Here is a 21,823-nt window from a genome sequence, read left to right as displayed (position 1 = left end):
CTGAAGTGCTTGAAGCCACAGAAGAAACAGATTGACTCCTTCAGATCTTACCTAAAAACAAAATTAAAGGTGACAAAATTAAACACATGTTTATGCAGAGATGCACTGCAATGCAGATTCAGTTCTGAGAAAGAAAAACTAGAAGTTAAAGGTACCGTTAAACTCCTGCACCAAGTTCTTAGTGACAAGAAATCAGGCGTGCTGCAAGAAGCCCAAGGGTGAAGAGTTGGGGTCTGGAGCCACAGTGCCTGGTTCCAATGCAGGCTCTGCTTTTTGCTTTTTGCTTGCTTAGCTGTGGCCAGTGGAGAACCACCAAACTTCTCCCTTTGCATCAGTCTCTACCTCTGAAAAATAAAGATGATAAAAGAATTTACCACAAAGTGTTTGCACAGGGATAAGTGACTTACAACAGTGCCTGTATCATCAACTGTCATTTAATCACAAAAATAATGCAAAGACAATCATCCTCCAAATTTACAGTGTGCTTTGAATAGGGTTTTTTCTATAATATGCTTATGTATCATGGAAAGTTCTTGAAAAATCTCCGAGCTAAATAAGACCTTAAAGACCTGGCTCAGTTATTTGACCTTGAAGCCCATTCATCAGGCATTTCTACACCAGCCCTCCTTTTTTTTTTCTTTTTTTTTTTTTTGCCTGTGCAGGTAGCTACCTTGAGGGCTGCCGCCAAATCATCACTTCCACAAAGAACCATTCAGAAATTTCTGGAACTCATATCATTGCTGGACTTCTGGCATAAGTCCATTGTTCCTGGTGGATGCTTCCAGTAGTAGGAAATGGAACATGCTCAATGAGGGCAGGGGGTTGTGTTTGACTTGCCCACTGCCATATCTCCAGCACCTAGAAAGGTGCCTGAAACACATAGCTGGCATCCAGTAAATGTGTGCAATAAATGAGTGAACTAGACAAAAATAGATATGCACTGGTAGACGTGGCCTGTGGAGTACAGCTTCAAAAGCAGGAGAGTATTGAGAGTCCTACATGGTAGGTTGCATGGCACTGAGTTAAAGAAAATGGGTCCTACAATCAGACCAAAGGTTAAACCTCGAAAGTTGTGCGATCTTGGACAAGTCACCTACAAGAACAAAGACCCCTGTCTTCTATTGATAACAGCTGCGAAGAGAGAATCCATTTCAGAATGAAAGGGGACACAGGACGGCTGTGTACGACACTTATATTGTGGTCAAGATGGCAGTGTAAATTCACTTCATGGGGTCCCACACCATCATCCCTCACTACCATTTGAAATACATGGTAATAAGAGATGAAATATATATATGTATATATATTTTTTCAGTGTAACAGTATTCGTTGTTTTTGCACCACACCCAGTGCTCCATGCAATCCGTGCCCTCTCTAATACCCACCACCTGGTTCCCCCAACCTCCCACCCCCTACCCCTTCAAAACCCTCAGATTATTTTTCAGAGTCCATAGTCTGTCATGGTTCACCTCCCCTTCCAGTTTCCCTCAACTCCCTTCTCTCCATCTCCCCTTGTCCACCATGCTATTTGTAATGCTCCACAAATAAGTGAAACCATATGATAATTAACTCTCTCTGCTTGACTTTTTTCACTCAGCATAAACTCTTCCTGGAAGAGATTATATATATATTTATAAAAGATTTATTTACTTACTTATTTATTTGACAGAGAGAGATCAAAAGTAGGCAGAGAGGCAGAGACAGAGAGGAGGAGGAAGAGGGCTCCCTGCTGATGCAGGACTCAATCCCAGGACCCTGAGATCATAACCTGAGCTGAAGAAACAGGCTTAACCCACCCACTTAGCCACCCAGGTGCCCCTAGATTAAACACATATATTTTTTAAAGATTTTATTTATTTATTTGTCAGACAGAGATCACAAATAGGCAGAGAGGCAGGCAGAGAGAGAGGAAGGGAAGCAGGCTCCCTGCTGAACAGAGAGCCTGATGTGGAGCTCAATCCCAGGACCCTGGGATCATGCCTTCAAGCCGAGTCAAAGGCAGAGGCTTTAACCCACTGAGCCACCCAGGCACCCCTAGATTAAATATATTTTTTTTTAAGAGAAGAGAAAAGTTAGCAAGTGAACCTCGGTAAAAAACAAAACAAAACAAACAAAACCCAAAACTGACAAACATCTCCATGAAGCAGCAACCGCAGAAATTCTCAGTGATGCACAGATGTGTAGCGACAGGAAAAGATGTCTGGAGGCTGACTTCAAGGAGGACAAGTCGCTCCCACTGGAGATAAAGGCAGACAGAAAGGCCTGCTCGCTTGCTGCCTGAAGCCACAACTTCAACTGGGCTGCGGACTTGATTGCACACCACTTGCTTCACCAGAACACTGTGAGGTTTCCAGTAGCTCATTACATCTAAACACTACTGCCTCCTTTAACAAGGTTTCCCTTCCAGATTGCCCCTGACTTACAGGGATAGGCAGTAGGTGTCCCTCCACGTGCTCCTTCCAAATTCTCTCCTCTCTCTGCTTTCTTCTGATCCACTTTTTATTTATGGGCTAGCTTTACAGGATATCCCTTCTGTGATTAAACAGGTCTTAATAATTCTACCTTTTGTAAAGGAAGCCTTCCCCAATTATTTAGATGTTGATAAATATTTACCTCTGAATCTCCATAAATCATCACTTTATATGGCACCAACATGTAGAAAATAAGAATGAAGTTACCCAATTTTCAGAATGAACCATACAAATGACAACCTACCATCTAAAGCCAGAGACAGAAAGAGAACATCTGCATAAACTAAAGTAATGCAGGTTCCTTATTCAATCATATTTATTATGCAAAATGGAAGTTTTAGGAAGATTAGAATAATGCATACTTGTTCTATTATATAGGCAACTAATTCCTCTGTAGATGGTAATGTATCCATAACTCCATCTCCAATCTAGAATTTCTGAACACGAGGAGAGGGTATTAAAATCTCCTCTGTGGGAGGCAGAGCATTACAGTGTCTGGCTCTGGCCTTCCTGCTGCAGGATGAGACTTGCAATTAGTGATGGCAAATGGAATTCACAAAACATTTCTGGGCTTTAAAAGACATCGGAAAACTAGCAAAGGACTTAGAAAATGGTAGGAAAGGAAGCAGGAAGAGGGAGGTGGCAGAAACAAGTGAGCCAAAACCTGATCTGTAAGCAACAAGCTCAAGAGAAACAAATCAGGGTGCCAGAGAACAAATGCCATTTTCACTGCAGGATCTCTACAGGCCTGTGCCCTCCAGACCCCGTTCCCACCACACGGTAAGTTGGGGGAACTGAACCCGAGATTTCCTTAATAAACCAGGACCCTCAAATGGAACCAAAGTGATCCCAACCAAGAACACTCCCAGCCTCCTGGCAAAGGAAAGACAAACCCTCCAGGAAAAAACAGACAGACAAACAAACAAACAAACAAAAAAAAAAACACACCAAAAAACAGAATTAAAAGAGATTACATCTATGTTCCAATAAATCTGGTCTCAAAATCCCTTCACAGAGCATGCAAGAAATGAGGCCACTGTGAGAGACAGAAGACTGAGGGAAAATGAAGACTTTAGACACTGGAATGATCAGATACAGAATAGAAAATATTACATGTTAATTGTTTAAGAACACAAAAGAGGTTTAAAAATAAAGAAGGATCAAGAGCCTATCAAAAGCAACAGGCCAAGTGTGAACATGGAACTGAAGGAAGTTAAACAGGGACCAAAAATCACTGAGACGTAAAACACAACAGAAAACACACCAGAATGGTGGGGCAGTAGATGAGTTCCGAATGAAGGACTTCACAACACTGCACCAAGAAGTGAAGACATTCCCCAGAATGCAACACAAGAAGGCAGGAGAAGAGGATGAACGCCAGCTTGAGAGACACGAACAACAGATGGGAGGTTTAAATAAGAATCCTGGGAAGTACAGCAGAAGGACAGAGTCAAAATTTCAGAAGAAAACAGCTGAGGATATTACAGAAATGATAAATCCAGAAATACAGGAAATGAACAGATACCAAGCAAGATGAGAAATCTTCAATTAAACATTTTGTGGTAAAGCTATAGAACACCAAAAACTAAGAAAAGGTTTTAAGGAAAAGGCATTTAAAGGAATGAACAGGGTGGAAACAGGGTTAAAAGCTGCTACAGTGGTAAGGAGATGCTAGTAAAATGGTACCTGTTAAGGGTGACAAGAGTATTTTTACTGCCACTACTGCTAATACTGTGTCTAATGCACATAACAACTGAAGACTGCGAAGGTTAAGCTGGAGCAGAAAAAAATTAAACAAATTATGACCCTCAAAAGAAGGATCATGCCGGGGCACCTGGGTGGCTCAGTGGGTTAAGCCTCTGCTCTCAGCTCAGGTCATGATCCCAGGGACCTGGGATCGAGCCCCGCATCGGGCTTTCTACTCTGCAGGGAGCCTGCTTTCTCCTCTCTCTGCCTGCCTCTCTGCCTACTTGTGATCTCTGTCTGTCAAATAAATAAATAAAATCTTTAAAAAAAAAAAAAAAGAAGGATCATGCCAATGAATTTCACAACTCTGGTGATCACTTTAAAAGCATCTCTTCTTTTTATCATAGCATTTGTATCATGTCCAGGATGAGATATTACAGCACACATGATAGAATATTTTAAAACAATAGTCCATTTTGCTCAAACTCCATGTTGAAAGCAAACGACTCTGTCAAACACTTTGAAGAAGGTAAAAGTAGTGGAACCATGTTTTGTCAAGAAAGCCCAGGGAGAAAAGCAGGTAGTAAAACCAAGTAGCAGTATCGAGGAAGGGCAGCCTCAGGAAGAAAATGAACACCGTTTTCTTCTGCTTTGTTCTCTTTTCTGTTTTCTTGTTGTTGGTATCTTTTTTTTTTTTTTTTTTTTTTGGTCTTTCCCAGAAATCACTTCATATATATACACTTATCTGTTCAACTTCAGTGAAAGTTGGGAGGAAAAGGTGCCAGAACTTTTGAATGGTTGTCTTCAGCTGAGTGCTTATTTTCTTCCTTCAGTTTCTCTGGGGTTTCCCACTATTCTTCAATAAACATGTGTTGCTTTCTGGCAGGGTAAAGCCAAATGCATTTTTAAAAGAAGTAATGGCAGGTCTTCCTTCCATTCAGATCAGGAGAGAGCCCATACCAGAAAAGGCAGAGAGGGTAGTAGACTCCCCTCTGTGAGTTCCTGCCCTCTTGGTCTTTCCTCAGCCCTTGCTCTCTGCTATGTCTCTCCAGTCACACCCCAAACCCAGAGAAACAAAAGGACTCTTCAAAACTTAAACCCTGTGAGAAGGGCCACGCGGAGGCAAGGAGAGCCCTGTAAGACTCTGAGCCATGTGGTCTGTATCTGAGACTGCACATCTCCTTGAGCCACGTTCCATTCCCTCCATGCCTAATGTTGGCCTTGTGTTCTACAGAAGCAGTCAGGGCATCCATACACTCCTCTCTGTGTGCTTTTCTGTATACCTGATCCCATCTCAACCCACAACATCCAGCAGCATACACCATCTGTCATCTCCCTTCAGTCAACCTGCAAATAGGTAAACACAGCCTGTAAAACCCACCCTTGTCCAAGCTATGTCTGGAGTTATGATCGTCTGTGTCTTTACCATCAAACTTTCTAAAAGGCTATTCTTGTGTGTGACCTCCATGGTCTCACGCCCAGTCACTCTATCTCTATGTCTGGCTTAGGACTCCACTACTCACCTCCCATTTTCTTTCAGTACTCAGTGACAACCTCCTCGATCTACCCCCACCCCCTAATCAAGCTGCTTTGCAACTTTTCACATCATCGAACATTGCTGACATTTCATTCCTTGAAATCTCTCTTCTCTAGACATCTGTGCAAAAATGCCTTCCTGGCATCAAAGCCACGTCCCTCCCCTTCCATCCACTACTCCTTTATTCTTCCCCTTTATCTGCCCAAGAAAAGAAGGAATTACCCTAAATCCTTAACTGTCACTCTCTCTACAAGGAATATATCCCTTGGCAACAGCATGATTGCATCTCTCTTCCCCCAAGCACCCATTCCTACATTTTGACTGTCCAACCAGAACCTACACCTGCACGTCCAACAGACACCTCAACTCAGATTGCCTAAAGCTGCACTCCTCCTCTTACCTCCTGCACCTGGCTCCCTTCCTGAGTTGCCACGACTGTTGTGGCAGTTGACACATCAGACTCAACATTCTGAACGCACGGAGGCACCCCTAAGCCTACTGCAGCATTTTATTTTCCATAGCCGAGATATGGAAGCAGCCCAAGTGTCCAGCAACAGAAGACAAAGTGGTACATACACACAATGGTATATTACTCAGCCATCAAAAAGGATGAGATCCTGATATTTACAACAATATGGATGTACCTAGAGGGTATTGTGCTAAGCAAAATAAGTCAGACAGAGAAAAACAAATACTGTATCTCCAGGGATGAATCCTTAAAAAATGCCCTACATATTCAAGTTTTAAGGCAGGACCAGAAGCAACAGTTTTAGCATATATCACCACGATATAAAATAAAATCTTAAAAAAAAAAAAAGGAAATAATAGGACAACAGCAATTAGGGTAAAAAGACTTAACAACTGTCTTGCTCAACATCACCAGCACCACACCAGCTACACGTCTGACCCCCAGACCAGCATAGCAGGTGTGAGGACAGGTCCAAGCAGAGAAAGTGTTACTTGTCACATTTTTTGAAAAATGATAAACAGAAGGGATGCCTGGGTGACTAGGCTCGTTGAGCGGCCAACTCTTGATCTCAGCTCGGATCTTGATCTCACGGTGGTGAGTTTGAGTTCCACACTGGGCTCTGCACTGGGTGTGGAGCCTGCTTTAAACTAAACTAAACTAAACTAAACTAAACTAAAATAACACCTCTGTCAAAAGTACGTGAATTCACAACTTACATGTAAGTCAAGTTCTACTTGTTCTAAGACAGCATGAAAACCAAGATGTTGTTATCAAGACAGGAAGCAAGAGAAATTGTGTATTCCATGTGCCGTGAGATGACTCCAACTGCATCCAAGTCAGCCATGGCCCTCCACACATCTGCAAGAGAGGGTATATTATCCACATTAGCACAGAGGAAACCAAGGCTCAGAGAAGTTAAAAAAAAAAAAAGAGTCCAAGATCATAGCATCATTTAGCAGCATAGCCAGAATGTATAGGAATTACCTCAAAACAGGCCACACTAGTGGAAGAATACCTTGCTGTGGAGTTATGAAAACCCAGGTAGAACGCTGCCTCAGAAAGGCAGATAATCAATAAAGGAAAAATAAAGAGGCGCCTGGGTGGCTCAGTCGGTTAAGCATCTGCATTGGGCTCAGGGCGCCTGGGTGGCTCAGTCGGTTAAGCATCTGCATTGGGCTCAGGTCATAAATAATCCTGGGATCTTGCCCTATGTCAGACTTCCTGCTCAGCAGGGAGTCTGCTTCTCCCTCTGCCTCTGCTCCCCATTCATTCTCATAAAAAAACAAATCAATAAAATCTTACCCCAAAAAAAAGAAAAAAATAAAGATTATAAGCTTACAATAAAGATATGAATGACGAGTCAAAGCTTTCAGTGACACACCCACACCTGCCTACAGTTCACTGGCTAAAACATGGGTGGAATTGATGGGGTTAGAAGAACAGGAGGCACATAGGCCCAGACAGCACAGCCCCAGCAGATGCAGAATCCTGGTGTAGGTTTAGCTAGCTTTCATTGTCCTTTAAAATGTCAAAGCTAAAGAAATCTGGTAGGGTTATTGAAGTCTGATCCTGGGGGATGCCTGGTTGGCTCAGTCTGTTAGGCAGCAGCCTAACATGACTCAGGTCATGATCACAGGGTCCTGGGATCAAGTCCGGCATCAGACCCCTTACCCAACCAGAAGCCTGCCTCTCCCTCTGCCTGTTGCTCCCCCTGCTTGTGCTCTCTCACTGACAAATAAATAATCTTTAAAAAGAAAGAAGAAAGAAAAAAAAGAAAAGAAAAATAAAATCTGATCCACAGTATAGAACAACACAAAGGATGGTACTTTCTTGGGCTGATTTCTGTTTGTTTGATTTTAAGTAGGTTCCACAGCCAGCACGGACACTAGTGCAGGGTTTGATCTCAGGACCCTAAGACCATGAACTGAGCCAAAGGCAGACAATCGATTAAGCCACCCAGGCACCCCACTTTCTTGGGTTCTAATGGGACTTTTCCTAGGTTCTAATCCTAGCTGTACTGGCTGCCAGGGGGAATGAAGTCCAGCACCACAAGAAAAGCATCCCAAGGCAGCAGTCCTCTGCAGAAGATTTGCTGGTGGCTGCCATCATCAAAGAGTCAGTGGGTGAAGTTGTTGAAGCACAGTGGGAACAATGATAGCCACTGCCTTTTGGGTGTCACTGAATCATCCTACTCATCTTCAGGAAGCCTGGCCCTTCTCCAGTCAACGCAGCAAAAGCAAACTTGTTAGAAGAACAGGGGAGGGGGTCATCTCCCTCCCTCCCAGAAACTGAAGCAACCAGCCAAACAGTGCAGCACTGGAGTAAAAATAAAAATATGAAGGAATGTGGCTGCACCTGGGTAGCTCAGTCTGTTAAGCATCTGCCTGTGGGTCAGGTCCTGATCTCAGAGACCTGGGATCTGAGACCCACATCAGGCTCCATGCTCACTGAGGAGTCTCCCTTTCCTTCTCCCTCTGCCCCTGCTCCTAGCTCATTCTCTCTCTCTCTCAAATAAATAAAATCTTTAAAATAAGAAATTTAAAAATGAAGGAATGAATCAAAATGCAGAATTCAGAAACAGAACTACAGATATAAAAACTACATATAAAAACCTGAAATATGACCCGGTGAGTGAGGAAGGATTATTAAATCATGATACTGTATGAATTGATTGCCAATTTTTTCTTAGAACAAAGAGCACACTGCACTACACGAAAACGAAAACACAAAATTAGGATTGAATACAAAAACAAAATTATCAGTGTTATTCCATCAAGTGTTTCTCTAACCTACTGATCAAAACCTCAGTTCATCCTCCAAAAGAATCTGGGCACCACCTCAGCACACATGAACACATTTTCAGGCCACAGTTCACACTGCTCCAGTCCCCACTCTAAGTCCTGAGCCATGGGCTCCTCCAGGCAAAGCCACCACCAACTAGGCCCCTGCCCTAGAAATCCCCAAACCCAACCACTTCACAACAGGGAGACTCAGGGAGATTCAAATGGGCAGAAACGTGGGACTTTGACTTTTTTTTTTTAATTAAAAGAAAAATACAGCAAGAAACATTTCTAGCACAAAGTGAAGAGCTCATCTTTCACAATGTCGAGAGTATTAGAATTATCAATACACCATCAGTAGTTTGATAGGTCAAACAGGCCAAAAGCTGGAAACACAAGAGGAAATGCTCACAGCAAACAGACCTGAAAGCCAGGGCCTGGACCGGCTGACATGGCTCTGCCGCTTACCACAGCGAGAAAGTGTAACTTTCCTGGGCTTCAACTTCCCTCCTGGCCAGCAGGAAAGTGGCAACACCACAAAATTCATATCTGGTCGGGGATTACGTGAAAGGAGAATGCTCAGTGAGAGCCCCGCCACACCGCCCGTCCAGCCACAGTCTATGCCCAGTGAATGGGAATTTCCTCTACTGCAGCCACACGAAGAGCTGAAGGATCTGCACAGGATGCCTGTCTATTTACCAGTCACAAAACCACGTTCTGCCATAAACAGAGAGGGCAAGAGACCCCAAGAGATGGGAATATCCCTCACCCTTGCCTGGACCAGGCTTTCAAGACAAGTTGGAAAGCCCACAGCAGCTCTGCCACTGACTCTGAATGAGCCTTTTGAAGACAACACCATCCCAAACAGCAGTTTAATTTACTTCTCTTTAAAAAGCAGTGAGACAAGGTCTTGGCCACATCTTCATAAATTAACAGCTTAGGAGGCTAAACCCCAATGATTTAGTTATGTCCCCAGCAGGCACACCTCCACTCGTGGGCAGCTTCAGGGAGAAAGGGTGCCTCCCCATCCATGAGGACACCCTCTGACATTCATTTGAAGATGCTTCCTACCCATGGGCATTTACTCCCTGGAACCCCCCCCCCCCATCTAAGTTCCTCTGGATGCTGCAAGAGGCTTCTTCCTCACGCCCCCATCACCACTGGTGACACCGCAGCTACCCCCGAGCCTTCAAGCAGGGTGCACCTATCTTTGCTGCCAAGCGTCCCATCAGCCAAGCTCCATCACTGATTTCTGTACCCATAATTAATTAACTTATGCATGTATGTATTTATTTATTTTTACAGCTTCATTTATTTTAGGGAGAGATAGACAGAGAGAGAGATACAGAGAGAGCACACACACACAAATACAGGGAGATAGAACCTCCAGCAGATTCTACACTGAGAGCAGAGCACACCTCAGGGCTCAATCCCACCACCCTGAGATCATGACCTTAGCTGAAACCAAGAGTTGGATGCTTCAACGACTGAGCCACCAGGCACCCCTCTGTACCCTTAATCTTAAGAAAAGACAGACACCGCTTCTTTCTGTCAGCCACGGCCTCATAAGCCATCTGTCACACAGCCAAAGGTTCCAGAGGGTAGGACCAGGTCTGCAACACCAGTGATGCCAGAGTATCTCCATAAAACTACAATCTAGTGAGTACCAGACTCTGCTCTAAGCTCCTAATATGGCCTTCTATTTTGTACCCCTCACAGACCTACATGCTAGGTATTATCCACAGTGCACAGAGGAGGACACTGAGGTCCATGGCTTACCCAAGCGTTCTACTTTTATGTGGCAGCAGCAGGGGCCTGAACCCAAGTCTGTGACTCCAAGGCCCCTCCGTCAACTCTGTTACTCATGCAGCCCCAACACAGTCATCAAATACCTCCCTAAACCCTCATCCCTCCTGTGAAAAAGCATGGTCTTCTGCCATTTCCCAGATGGGAAGAAAGCCGGCGTGAGCCAGATATAGTGACCTGCCCATGATGGTACAGGCGATGTCCCCCCTGTTCTCCCTCCAACACCCATGTCATTCTGCACGAAGCCCCATGGGGTCCTTCATGCTTCCAGTGGAAAACTCTGGTGAGACCACCAGTCTCCTGGCAGGCCTTCATCTTGACCCTGGACGACACGACCAGTTAGGAGAAACCGGCTAGTTAAGCCTCTGAAATGGGGTCCTACCACCCAGGAAAACCCCCTTATCTCCAGGGCATCGCCTGTGTGAATTAGCTGGATTTGTAGAGGGCTCCACAAGCACCTTGCTGAGTCACTTTCTCTAAGGTGGTGGCTGAGACAAAAAGGACCCAGGAAAGAAAGGCATAGGCTGTTGTGGAACTCCAGTGCCTTGGCATCAACAATTAATGTGAGCAGCTGCCTCTGCTCACCAGATCTGCATTTTATGTGGGGCACACTGTTCAAAGTTTACACCCCCCATCTCTGTAACCTTCACGACAACCCCTGGAGCTCCCTGCACCATCATTACCACCTCACAGACAAGGAGACAAGGCATGAGGGGTGTGTAGAATGATGCAGCTCTGTGCTGGGGCCAACCTGGGGAGGACCCCACAGGCTTGCTCTTCCCACTGCTGCAGAAGCAGCTGAAAACAACGAGTTTTTCAGTTTGCATTATGTAGAGTGGAAAAGTCAACCATAAAGATCATTCAATTTTTAAATGGGTTATTCCTCAGGATAAAAACAGTTCCAAAAAATAATTTCCGAGAAGTTCAACATATTCCTCCTTCCAGGTGCCTGGCATGTGATGGAATGTTGTTAAAATAAGTTCTGGCCCATCAGCATGCCAGACAGAAACTGGAAGTAAGCTGTTACAGGTCCCCAAAGGCTCCGTCACAACCCTAAGGAGAAGACATAACTTTCACTGTCCCAAAGTTGTTATGTTTAAAAAAAAAAAACCAAAAAAACAAAAAAAAACAGGCACAGGTCGAACATTTTAAATTACAGACTTTCAATGCAGGGGCAGTGGGGGCAGGGGGGGGTGTCCCCCAACTACCCCCAAATGTTTCAGCTATATATAGTGACTTACCAAAGTGACTCCTCACAAGTACCTACAAGGCGACTGACAGGCAACTGACCGATGAGGAAGGTATTCGGACTGCTTAACAAAACCAACACAACTTAGAATCTTTATTATTAAGAAGAGAAAACCATTTATTAAACACTCGCCAGGCACCAAACCCTCTAGGCACTGTCACACGATCTACTCATCACACGGCTGCCAAACTCAGTGCAGAAACTGAGGCTGAGTAAGTCACCTAAGGTCATGCAGCACCAGAAACTGGATTCCAACCAGGTCTGACATCAAAGCCCACCCCAGCTTGCTGCAATGCTTCAGAACCTAAGCTTTGTGATGATCAATAAACTACATGCTTAACAATGTTTACACATCTCTGTTAGAATTCAGAGAAAGGTTTTTTTTTGGTTTTTTGTTTTTTTTAGTTTTATGCTTTTATTAATACAAATATGACGTGCACAACAAGCTGTCTATTCATTTTCTTCACTGCGCAGCCTGGCATTGGGATTGGTGACTCTGATTGCCAGCTGGGCTGCTCTTTCCACAATAGCTTTGCGGTTCTTGGAGGAGACGTTTTGAGCAATCTCTGCACAGTAAGATTTGCTACACATCAGCAGCACTTCAACTCCTTGACGTTGTGCACTAGGAACTTCCTGAAGCCACTGGGCAACATGTGCTTTGTCTTCTTGTTGCTCCCGTAACCAATGTTGGGCATCAAGATCTGGCCCTTGAATCTTCTGCGCACCCTATTGTCAATGCCTCTTGGCTTCCGCCAGTTGCGCTTAATTTTGACATATCGGTCTGACTGGTGCCGGATGAACTTCTTGGTCCTCTTTTTAACGATCTTGGGCTTCACCAAAGGTCTGAGGGCAGCCATGATGCCCAGTAACAGATGGCTGCCACCTCCGCAGGCAGCGCCGAAGAAGAGAGCCCAGGGAAAGGTTTTTAAAAATAACATACACAAGGGGAAAAAATGATACAGGTTCTGGAGGCAGGCTGCCCAAGGTTCAAATCTTGGCTCCTCCACTTGCAAGCTGTGTGACCTTGGACTCCTTTAGCTCCCCTGTGCCCATATTTCCATGCATTAAAATGGTAGCCATAACAGACCCTATCTCCTAAGGCAAATAAAGCATTTTGGTGTTGTTGTTCTTGTTTTAAGATTTTATTATTTATTTGACAGAGAGAGAGAGACAGGGTGAGAGGGAACACACACAGGGGGAGTGTGAAAGGGAGAAGCAGGCTTCCCACTGAGCAGGAAGCCTGGTGAGGATTAGATCCCTGCACCCTGGGAGCATAACCTCAGCTGAACAACTGAGCCACCCAGGTGCCCACAAATAAAACATTGAGAATCATTCCTGGCAGGAGTTAAACCTCAGAAGGTGTGGGCTGGTGTTACTTCTTGCTGGCCACTAGATAGAGTCAGCAGCCTCAGGCCCACTGTTTTAGCAACTCATTTGCATAAACAAAGACCAGGCTCAGCCACTTTGTGCTTACCCTATGGTTTCTTCCTGTCACTAACATCTCTCCTCACTCCTGCTCTGTGGCACTAAGCTCTGGGCCTCAACTTCCCATCTGTCAAATGAGGTGAGGAGCCCAGCTGATCTATCTGAGGTCCTTCCAGCTGGGCAACCTAGGGTTCTTGGTAACTCAGGGCCCAGAAATTTCAGAACCATCCTAACACAAACATTACCAAATGACACTCACTCAATTTCCTCAAATCTTCTCTTCCGTGTTATGTATAAATGCTTATTTTCATGGCAAATCTTCTCCAAGATCCCAGAGCTCCACGAGCACCCAGAATAGGCTGGGCAGGCATCCCCAGTGCTGAGGCTGGGGACATGATGGTCAGAAGCTCTGACCTCCAGGGGAGATGGATTCCAAATCAAGCTGCTCTGATAAGCAGGTCTTCCCTGTTAGAGAGGATTTCAACAGAGCACAGTTAAGAGGAAGTGCAGGTAAGAAACTCAGAACTTGGCCCACCGGACAGAGGGCAGTAGGACAGTGGGCCGGAGGGGTGACAGAGGGATTGAGAGGAATGGCACGATCAACAGAGGCCAGCCAAGGCAGCCCTGATGCTCAATGTGAGAGGGTGGGCTGGGGATACACTGTGAAAATGGCTTCAAAGGCAGGAAGCAAGCCCAGCTCAGCACAAAGCAAAGTCCTGAGCAGGAACCTTCTGGGACCAGGTTGGACACTAAGGTGAGCTGAAAATGGCTGTGGCACCCAGTGCAGTCTGAATCTCACCCATGCCTCTCACAGGCTGGGTGACCCCGGACCAGTTATGCTATGTCCTTTAATGTTTCCTAAAGGGTATATTCACTCCATAACCCTGAGCCATGTTCTCATTTCGGTGAGTGTGGGAGGCCGCAATAAGGCTTGAGACGAGAACCAAACCAGACCCTGACTTGTGCCTCCTTTAAAGTCCAAATAACCTAACAAAAGGTTTAGGACGGGAAAAGTTCAGTAGCACTGGGAAAGAGTCTGTGCTATGTGTTGTGCGCTCGTCTACGTGACTTCCCACACGCTTACTAAACAAATGAGAACAATTCGGTTGGGCTAAAATGTCCGTTGCTGGTCCTTGCTGCCTTAGTACAGCCCATAAATTACTTTCAGGTTTGCTGTATTTGTACTGGCATCAGCCATTTGGCGTCATGAGCAACCGTAGTTGCTTAACTAAACACAGATGTAATGTCACTATATATATGGCCTTAATGCTTTGAATAAACTTAGCACTGTTGGACATCCTCCTCAGTGCTCCTCCTGCCCCCCATCTCTTTGCTTCTCGATTTCTTTTCTTCACCCTCTTACCCTCATGTTCCTGGTTGATTTGTTGCGCCGGCCACAACAGGTGAGGATCTGATGGTGCCCACAATCTACAGAGATCCAATATATACAACTAGGACAGCCTGGAGGGGGGTGGGCAACCCAGGCTGGACAGGGAGTTAAGAAGGAGTCAGGAAGGGCACCTGGGTGGCTCAGTGGGTTAAACCACTGCCTTCGGCTCAGGTCATGATATCAGGGTCCTGGGATCGAGTCCCGCATCGGGCTCTTTGCTCGGCAGGGAGCCTGCTTCCTCTTCTCTCTCTCTGCCTGCCTCTCTGCCTACTTGTGATCTCTCTCTGTCAAATAAATAAATAAAATCTTAAAAAAAAAAAAAAAAAGAAGGAGTCAGGAAGGGCGCCTGGGTGGCTCAGTGAGTTAAGCCGCTGCCTTTGGCTCAGGTCATGATCTCAGGGTCCTGGGATCGAGTCCCGCATCAGGCTCTCTGCTCAGCAGGGAACCTGCTTCCTCCTCTCTCTCTCTCCGCCTGCCTCTCTGCCTACTTGTGATCTCTCTCTGTCAAATAAATAAAATAAAATAAAAAATCTTAAAAAAAAAAAAAGGAGTCAGGAAGAAGTCATTCCCACACTTGAGGCATGGGTTGGTACTGACCAGAGACACTGGGCAAGAGACAGTGTCCTAGGACTGCTGTAAGACTAGCCGGGTCCAGGCAAAGCACCTAACAGTGGGTAGATGTAACCCATCTGTAAAAGGTGGACGGGGGGTGGTGGTTGCAGCTGGTTGAGCATCTGACTCTTTGTTTTGGCACAGGTCCATTCACCTGGCCCATTCACCTGTGCCTGCATGTGTTCCGTGGTGTGCTCTTTATCTCTCTCTCTCTCTCAAATAAATAAATCTAAAAAAAAAAAAAGGAAGTCAGGAAGGATCAGGAGACCTGCTGTTAAGGTCCCAAAGACTCCACCCTCCTCAACTAGCCTCCGGAAATAAAGTAAGTGGATGCCCAGGAGCCTCCTGGACACAAAACTTTCCAAAGCAAAGCTTTCAATTTCATACTGGAGAAAAGGTTGCTGTGCAAATTCAAGACAAAAAAGCCAGCCAGGGTGGGATGGGTTTGGACGGGGTTGGTCCTGTAGGGCTCTGGCCACTAAATGCCCACTGCCCAAGCCAGGAGCCTGGAGTCTGTGCAGCCAGTGCTTCCTGAGGGTTCCACATCATGGCCTCGCCCTGAAGTTTCCTCCTGGAAGCTCCTTACCCAGGGAGGCCACCTGTGAGCAGCCCCTCACACACACCCCAGCTTCTGCCCCTCCATCCAGCTGGAGTGAAGGATCCCCAAGCTGCTCTCTCTGGTCTCTCCTGCACAGAGAGGAGTATGTGCCCCGGAAAGGAGGGTCCCTGAGGATACCTGAGCCCCTGGCCCGAAGACAGCTGGCTTGAGAATGTGGGGTTTCGGTGCTCTAGGCACAGCAGTTCCTAGAGGAAACAGGGTAGGGAGCTCCAAGGTGGAGGGGAGTCCCGGGAGTCTGGGATGGCAGATGCCAGTGGCCCCCTAGTGGAAGGGTTTCAGTGACCCCAGAGGTGAGACGGGCCAGGGGTCAGGCCTAGAGTTGTACAAGGACCTGTGGGGTAGGGGGCCGGAGATGGAAGTGAACCCAGGGTGGTTTCAGGCCCAAAGTAGAGGTGTGGGGGTGGGGTGGGGGGAAGGGGTCCATGGGCCAGAAAGGAATGGTATCCTGGGGCTCCTGGGTAAAAGACACTTGAGGTGGAGGGGGCCCAGTGGGGCCCAGGCCGCGCGGAGCCAGCTCCTCTCGGGCTGGGGAGCCCGGCGATTCTGAGGGACAAAATTTTCCATCAAGTTCTGGAAAAGAAGCCTGTCAGCACAGGCGTCTCTCCGGGGGCCAGACGAGCCCAGTGGTGCTGGGCCCCTTGATGTCAATAGGGCCCCACGGGTTCCCTGGATACCGAGAAGTGGAGCGAGGGCTGTGGGGCAAGGGCTGTGGGGCAAGGGCTATGGGGCATAGGAGCACCAGGCCAGCAGGAACCTGTCCGCCAGGCCCCCCTCCTGCTCCCTTGGACGAAGCAGCAGGTGGCAGCGGGCAGGAGGGACATAGCCTCCCTCTCTCCCTAGCGCCCCTACCCCTCCCCAGCCCCTCAGTGCCTGAGTCAGCAGGGCACCAATGCACTCCCCAGCGCCCTGCCCTGCCAGCCCAGAACCCCTGCCTCCCCGGGAGGCACTACTTGCTCAGTGAGTTCGCTGGGCCCACAGAAGGCGGTGGGCGGGGCAGGCAGTTGCGGGCGAGCTGTGGCGTGTGGGGGGAGGCAAACAGTGGTGCAGGCCTCTGCAGACCCGCGCGCCCTCGCCCAGCCTCCTGTCTGTCCTGTCCAGTGAGGGGCCTGGCTGCGCCCCCTGCCGGCTCCTGCTGCTCTTCTACTGAGTCCAGGACCCCAGTCCCCCGCCCAGTCCCAGCCTCCCTGCCCCTGCTTGAGCTCCAGGCTAGGCCCGCTGCCGCTCCTGGGCAGCCGAGCTGCGGCCCTGGTGCAGTGTGGCTGGCCCTTTTCTCTCCCCAGGGCACAGTGGAGCCGCGAGGGAAGGCCTGAGCGGATCTTCCGTCTGCTCAGTGCCAGTGGACACTCTCCAGGGGCCTCTCTACCTGGTGGGCTCCACCCATGGCCATCTTGGAACCCCTGGAATCCCCTTCAGAGACCAGGTGAAGCCCTCCTTGGGGAATCCAGGCTCCTGGGACCAAGGCGAGTTGATCTTGTGTACTGCTGTGTTTGTTCCCTGGCCTGGCATGGATTGACAGTTGCTGAATTGATCTATTCTGGGGTCATCAAGGGCAGAGCAAAGAGTTCAGGGCTGGGATCCCCAGGCCTGGGGTCCACACAGGCTTGGAGCCCTCTTGGCTGTCCCTGACAGAATGACCAAAGAGGAACCCTCAGAAACATGGATCTGCCTTGAACTGGCAGAGCATTCAGGGACAGGAAGGGGAATGTCTCCTTCGCAGAGTATCTGGAAGCCTGCAGTGGAAGATGGATTTGTCTGAGCCATGGTCATTAGTGTTGGGCCAAGGAACCCCTGGCTTGTTTCTCCTACCTGCATCCTAGGTCTAAAAGGGTGTCTGGGTGGCTCCCTCAGTACAGCATCTGTCCAGGGTCCTGGGATCCAGCCCTGCATCTGGCTCCCTGCTCAGTGAAGATCCTGCTTCTCTTTCATCCTCTCCCTCTACTTGTGCTGTCAAATAAAATTAAAAAAAAAAAGTTAAGAGGGGGGACAAAATGGCGTGGAAGTAGGAGGAGGTGTCTTTTCAACTTGTGCCCCAAAATGAGCTGATTACCTACCAATCACCCATGAACTCCAATCACCCATGAAATCAGCCTGAGATAAGAATTATACATGTCTGGATCTCTACAGGGGGAGAAGAAGCCAGTGGGCAGGTAAAGCGGAGTGGGAACTGTGAACTGATATCAGAAGATAAACAAAAGGGGGAGGGAGCTACCAGAGGCAACCAGTTGGAAAGTAATACCCCAATACAAGCGAGAGTGCCCTGCGTCTGGGGACCAGCATTAACTCGGAGACTGGTTGAAAGCACTCCAAAAGAGCAAAGCATCTCTGGGGAAATTGTGGGAATCGGGGCGGCTAGGGACAAGGGCTTAAGTCCCTGGTCCCAGGACAGCCTCCCGTGGCGCTGAGGCAGAGAGTGCGGCAGAGAAACCAGCTCTTGGTCCCTAAGCTGCCAGCGCAGGGAGAATGCATGGGGTCCGTTTCCTGTGAGGGGATGGGAGCCACACCAGGGGGCAGAATGCAAGAGTCCTGCTATAGAGCCTGAGATACTCCCCTGAGAGAGGTATAAAGGCCCAGCAGGTGCCCTTTGATACACGCCCTTGTTTCAGAGCCTGCACCAAACTCTCGCCCCAGAGAGGTGCGTGAAGGCCCAGCCTGGTGCTCTAGGACCTGTGCCCAGTTCTCAGAGCCTGAGACCCGCGCGAACCTCTGCCTTCCCTGAAATTGGTGCGTGCAAGGTGGGCGCTCTTAGACCCAGAAAGACGGGGCACTCCCAGCCTGGGCCAGCGGGAAAATCTCAGTGTGCGATTGCTGCTTGGAACCTCTCTAGCAGTCTAGAGGTGCCCAAAGCTGCTGCTGCCATGCTTTTGGGTACAAGCAAAAGAACCTCCATCCCCAGGGACAGCGACTTGGAACCTGCTCTGCCAGCGGCCAAGGGGGAACTTATTTGGGCTCTGTAGCCAGACTGAGGCTTCTCTCTGAGAGAGAGGATCAGGGTGCGGTTTGTTTTCCTCTAAAACTACAAAAACCATCAAAAGCGGTCAAAGTGAGAAAAAAAAAAGTGAACAAACAAAAAACCGCCAGAGAACAAAAGCCTGAAAAAAAAAAAAGGTTTCCTCAGAGCCCACCCCCTTGAGGGGGGCAGTAGGACTTAAGTCAGGGAACATCATTGACTGAAAACCCACATGGCAGGCTCCTTCCCCAGAAAACAAACCAAGAAAGAAAAAAAAAAAAAAAAGAGAGAGAGGGAGAGAGAAAAAAAGTACTACAAGAGAACTACCACTACTTCATAGGAAAACCTTTATTTTTCATTCATTCCCACGATTCTGGTTCTTTTTATATATATATATAGGTAATTTTTTTAACCCCAGCAGGATGGAGGAAGGGGTACATGGCTGAGTGCCTCCCGGGACTGACCCTGTGTGACGCCACCCGGTGCCTGCAGCTGCCCTCTGGAAGGTGTTGCTTTAGCGGCAGAGCCGGAGGGCACCACGCGTGTGTCTGTCTCCAAAGTCCTGGGCACCACATCCCAATGCCTTCCTGAGAAGCAGAATCAAGGACAGTTGCTGATCTTCATTCCTTCGCACCAAAGGTATCTCATACACCATCTTTGGAAGTTGGAGCCAGGGGGCGCCTGGGTGGCTCAGTCAGTTAAGTGTCTTTCTTCAGCCCAGGTCATGATCCCAGGCTCCTGGGATCCAGTCCCACACATTTGCCTCCCTGCTCAGCGGGGAGCCTGCTTCTCCTTCTCCCTCTGCCATTCCCCCAACTTGTGCTTTCTGGCTCTCTGTGTGTCAAATAAGTGAATAAAATCTTTTAAAAAAGTTTGGGCGAGGGGGCGACTGGGTGGCTCAGTTGGTTAAGCCGCTGTCTTTGGCATAGGTCATGATCTCAGGGTCCTGAGATCGAGTCCCGCATTGGGCTCTCTGCTCAGCAGGGAGCCTGCTTCCCTCCCTCTCTCTCTCTGCCTGCCTCTCCATCTACTTGTGATTTCTCTCTGTCAAATAAATAAATAAAATCTTAAAAAAAAAAAAAAAGTTTGGGCCAGGGACGCCTGGGTGGCTCAGTTGGTTAAGCTGCTGCCTTCGGCTCGGATCATGATTCCAAGGTCCTGGGATCAAGTTCCACATCGGGCTCCTTGCTCGGCAGGGACCCTGCTTCTCTTGCTGCCTCTGCCTGCCTCTCTGCCTGCTTGTGTGTACTCTCTCTCTCTATCTCTGGCAAATAAATAAAATCTTTAAAAAAAAAAAAAGTGTGGGCCATACTCTTTAGCCATTCTACTTTCCCTGGGGTAATTTGCCACCTCCCTGAATTTACCTGCATCTTTCCCAAAATCTACTTATCTTCCAGCCTTCGTGACCATAATGAGTCTATGAATTTTCAATAGACAGTGTGAACTTACACTTGCTAATATTTGCATAACATGCACCTCTTTCGATCTCAAAGAAAAGCTTCACACCGCAATGGTCTCTAATCTACAATTAGGTTTTGTTCTGGGATCCCACTGGAATTCTATGCGCCTGTCCCCTAAGATCCCATAAATTGTGGTCCAGTTTCCCAGCCAGCCAAGGAAAGCACATGGGAAATCTTGCTGAAGTATGAGTAAGAGCCAACGAAAGGGAACATATTTATCTGCCTCGAATGCTGGGACCTGAGGAAAGCAAGTTTCATTACAGACAAATCAGGAAGGAGGTGCAGATTGCTTTTTATGTCACTCTGGAGTGGAGGTCTGCTCACTCACAGAAGCTCAAAATCTGCACAAAGGACAATGCCCCCCACCCCCAAAGTCAGCTGGGGATTCTCAGGAAAACTTTAATTGAAAGTATTACGGATTCTCCAACTTCCCAAAATGCAGGAGGAACATCTACAAGCAAGAGTGTCACCACTTTTAGAAAATTACACTTATTTACCTTTTTTCTTCCTAGAAAATCATCCTCTCTCCCAATCCATGATCTTCTTTTTGTAACAGTTTCCTGAAGAAGGAAACAGGTGTCCTCCCATTTCAGTTCCATCCAAAATAATAAAATAAAAATCTTTAAAATTAAAAAAAAATTGTGATTTGTTGAGACAGAGCACATAAGCAGAGGGACAAGCAGACTCTCCCACTGAGCAGGAAGCCCGATTTGGGGCTCGATCCCAGGACCCTGAGACCATGACCTGAACGAAGGCAGATGCTTAACCAACTGAGGCACCCAGGAAGCCCCAAAATAATTCAATTTTTAATCACTTTGCCATAGACACTTTTGGGTGGCTTTGAAACACCAGAATATCATTGACTTATCAGTGTCCTCTTCACCATCTCAGAAAAGGACTGGGTGCCTCTCAGAGGCCTCTCTCCCCTCCTGACCCAGGTCCCAGCCAAAGGTCCTTCACATTAGAGTATGAGGAACTGAGCGGGATGGGGTGTGGAAGCACCCTGGGGTGGGGTGGGGGACTCTGGGGCCCTCCCACTCCCAACTTCAAAGAAAGCGCCTGCTTTCCCCTGCCTCATATAGGTACCCTGGGTTTGCCCTCTTTAAGGTTCCTGGTTGCTGCAAAGGTCTGAAAATCTCCTAAGTAGCACAAAAGCCATCATGTGCATTATGGCCACACGGGACAGAGGGAGTTTAAAGGAAGAAAGATAAAGCTCCCCAGAATGAGCCAGCAGCTCTGGGCTTCCCCGCACATCTTTCCTGACCCTCAGAACCCTGGGAAGGAGCCCCTTGGTGCAAAGTCACAGGGGGAGCCCACGCACAGCCCAGGCCTCCTGCCCCAGGTCCTCTCCAGCCATAAACTGACCCCCTAG

The 21,823-nt window shown here is 47.6% G+C and overlaps 1 pseudogene across 1 annotated transcript; it reads right to left on the bottom strand.

Annotated features, from left to right (window-relative positions):
• Positions 1-12,418: 12,418 nt before the first annotated feature.
• Positions 12,419-12,924, bottom strand: LOC309857069 (large ribosomal subunit protein eL32 pseudogene; annotated as a pseudogene). The gene has a single exon. The product of its transcript is annotated as a large ribosomal subunit protein eL32 pseudogene (transcript).
• Positions 12,925-21,823: the final 8,899 nt, after the last annotated feature.

The sequence above is a fragment of the Mustela nivalis genome (genome assembly GCF_964662115.1).
Source record: "Mustela nivalis genome assembly, contig: HAP1_SCAFFOLD_318, whole genome shotgun sequence".
In the NCBI taxonomy this organism is placed as follows: Eukaryota; Metazoa; Chordata; class Mammalia; order Carnivora; family Mustelidae; genus Mustela; species Mustela nivalis.
This window is presented reverse-complemented; position numbering and strand designations above follow the sequence as displayed.